General features: G+C 40.9%; 1 protein-coding gene across 4 annotated transcripts in view; it reads right to left on the bottom strand.

Moving 5' to 3' along the window:
- Positions 1-390: 390 nt before the first annotated feature.
- The window catches only part of LOC139385484 (calcium-binding protein 39), a 15,849-nt gene continuing 13,143 nt past the window's right edge, over positions 391-3,096 (bottom strand). For 2 of the 4 annotated variants that reach the window (XR_011628950.1, XR_011628949.1), the window contains exons 9-10: positions 2,091-3,096; positions 391-1,969 (exon numbers count right to left, since the gene is read on the bottom strand). The exon at positions 2,091-3,096 is cut by the window's right edge and continues 994 nt beyond it. The gene's annotated coding sequence lies outside the window, so the exon portion shown is untranslated. The other 2 variants (XM_071130558.1, XM_071130559.1) reach the window with 1 other exon arrangement.

Raw genomic sequence — 3,096 nt, 5'->3', positions numbered from 1 at the left:
TTGTTTTCCACTACCTTCACGGTCTTAACACTAGAAGTGCCACTGACGTCAGCAGCACTTATACTAGGGACATTCTTTTTCACCATAGACCATCCCATGACTTATCATCCCCACCCGTACCGTCAAACTATTATCCATGTCAACCACAGTCCAGCACAGCTGTTGCTGAAACTGCCTACCACAATATAGAACAATAGATTCCATTTCACTTCCTTGTTTGAAGTCAAACCTTGCCCATCCAAATTCAAGCGGATTCTGTTCCCAGTCCCCACAAGCACCGTTGTCTCAACGTATCATTAACACACGGTGTTTAATTTTACTCTTCCAGACATTTAGCACAAAGACAGATACAGGAAAGGACAATGAGAGACTAATAACACTGACCACAGGTTCAATTTATTCCAAATGTTTTTTCTTTATTTCTGTTGTTTAGATTGTAGAGCCTTTGACACTTCTGAAAGCACCCATACACAATGTGCTGGGACTGGAGTCAAAGATAGCATGAGATTATTTGGCTATTCTCAAATGTAAATTATTTATTTGGAAGAAAATTCCAGCACAACATTGTATGTAGAGTACCATGCAGCCAGTAGAAGAACATGCTATTTAAATATGCATTGAGGAATACTGGTCTCTGTTGGTTTGCACGATGAAATGGCTGATCAGTTGTCTATTGGAATAGATGGATGAGCGTTCAGTCAAAAGCACTCGGCTCAACATCACTCTCTGACCATATCCTTCACTGCAATTAAACATGTCTGTTGAGTGATATATATGCAAGATTTTCATATCATCCAATCAACTTCATCCCTCAAATAAATACTGTGCTTCAAATGGCAGATTTGCTCAGTCAGTGTAAAAGTAAACAATCTCCAAATAACATACACAATGCTCTGGGATTGTACTGGAATTTTAACCCCAATGAAATGGGGGGGGAAGAGAGATAGAATCAGAGTGTTGCAACACCCAGACACCACCAGAAAGCGGTGAAGTTAGAGTATAATAATAAACCAGAGTGGATGAGTGGGTGGGGGGGGGGGGGGGGGGGGAGAATGTTGCGATTCCCTGAAATCCGCACAAACACCCAGAACAGATTCCAGTTGGGAGATGAAGGGTGTGTTCCTCTGCCCAAGCGTTGCTGAAGCCTGCCAGATCTTTAACGCCTGGATAGATATTTTACATATCAGCTAACCCCATCATGTTATAGCAATCTGTCAGTCAATGACAGTTGATGACATAGCACACAACCATTGGCTGATGCATGCAACGTGACCATTGCCTGGCTGCTCAGCACAAATGTCATGTTTCCATTAGAACTCTTCCCTTCCACCCCAATGTCCTGGCACCCAGCACATTTTAACTGAGTTACTTAAATAGAGACGGAAAAAGAAGATTAAGAAGAGATCTAGGCTAATACCATGACATTCCTCAGCTGTACTAATTATTATTAATGGTTAACAATGTAAGAGCTGGCCCTGGCTGGAAGTTATGTACAAATAAAAACCATTTCAATTCAGTAAAATTAAAACGCATGTCTGATTTTACGTGTCACTGTTTTAAAAATGTACTTGATTAGAAGTAACAAAAAAAAACTGTACACAGTACCAGTCAAAAGTGAACAGCTATTCATTCAAGGGGTTCTCTTTAGTTTGACTATTTTCTACATTGTAGAATAATAGTGAAGACATCAAAACTATGAAATAACACATGGAATCATGTACCGGTAGTAACCAAAAGTGTTACACAAATTAATATATATTTGAGATTCTTCAAAGTAGCCACCATTGGCCTTGACAGCTTTGCACTCTCAACCAGCTTCATGAGGCAATCACCTAGAATGCACTTCAATTAACAGGTGTTCCTTTAAAAATAATATTTTGTTGAATTTCCTTATAGCATTTTAGCCAATCAGTTGTGTTATGACAAGGTAGGGCTGGTATACAGAAGATACAGAACCCTAACCCTAACCCTATTTGGTAAAAGACCATGTCCATATCATGGCAATAACACCTCAAATAAGCAGAGAAATGACAGTCCATTACTTTAAAAGACATTTAGGTCAGACAATACGGAGAATTTAAAAAAAATACGTAGAAAGTTTCTTCAAGTGCAGTAGCAAAACCCATCAAGCGCTAATGAAACTGTCTCTCACGAGGACCACCACAGGAAAGGAAGATGCAGTTACCTCTGCAGGAGAGGGTAAGATCATTAGAGTTCCCAGCCTCAGAAATTGCAGCCCAAATAAATGTGTCAGAGTTCAAGTAACACTGACACATCAACATCAACTGTTCAGAGGGGATGCGTGAACCAGGCCTTGATGGTTGAATTGCTGCAAAGAAACCACTAAAGGTCACCAATAAGAAAGAGACTTGCTTGGGCCAAGAAACACAAGCAATGGACATTAAACCGGGGGCAATCTGTCCTTTGGTCTGATGAGTACATATTAAAGATGTTTGGTTCCAACCGCCATGACTTTGTGAGACGCAGAGTAGGTGAACGGATGATCTCCACATGTGTGGTTTCCACCGGAACTCATGGAGGTGGTGGTGGGGGGGTGCTTTGCTGATGACACTGTCAGTTATTTACTTAGAATTCAAGGCACACTTAATCAGCATGGCTACCACAGCATTCTGCAGTGATACGCCTTCCCATCTGGTTCACGCTTAGGGGGACTATCATTTGTTTTTCAACAGAACAATGACCCAACACACCTCCAGGCTGTGTAAGGGTATTTGACCAAGGAGAGTGATGGAGTGCTGCTTCAGATGACCTGGCTTCCACAATCACCCAACCTCAACCCAATTGAGATGGGTAGGAAGAGTTGGACCACAGAATGAACGAAATGCAGCCAACAAGTGCTCAGCATGTGGGAACTCCTTCAAGACTGTTGGAAAAGCATTCCAGGTGAAGCTGGTTAAGAGAATGCCAAGAGTGTGTAAAGCTGTCAAGGCAAAGGGTGGCTACTTTGAAGAATCTAAAAGTGAAACTTTTGGTTACTGCCTGATTCCATATGTTATTTTATAATTTGTCTTCACTATTATTCTACAACATAGAAAATAGTAAAAAAAAAAAACTTGAATGAACAGGTGTCAATTT

This window comes from Oncorhynchus clarkii, chromosome 27 (assembly GCF_045791955.1).
Source record: "Oncorhynchus clarkii lewisi isolate Uvic-CL-2024 chromosome 27, UVic_Ocla_1.0, whole genome shotgun sequence".
Classification (NCBI taxonomy): domain Eukaryota; kingdom Metazoa; phylum Chordata; class Actinopteri; order Salmoniformes; family Salmonidae; genus Oncorhynchus; species Oncorhynchus clarkii.
Note: the sequence above shows the minus strand (reverse complement) of the source record. Positions and strands in the feature narration are given on the sequence as shown.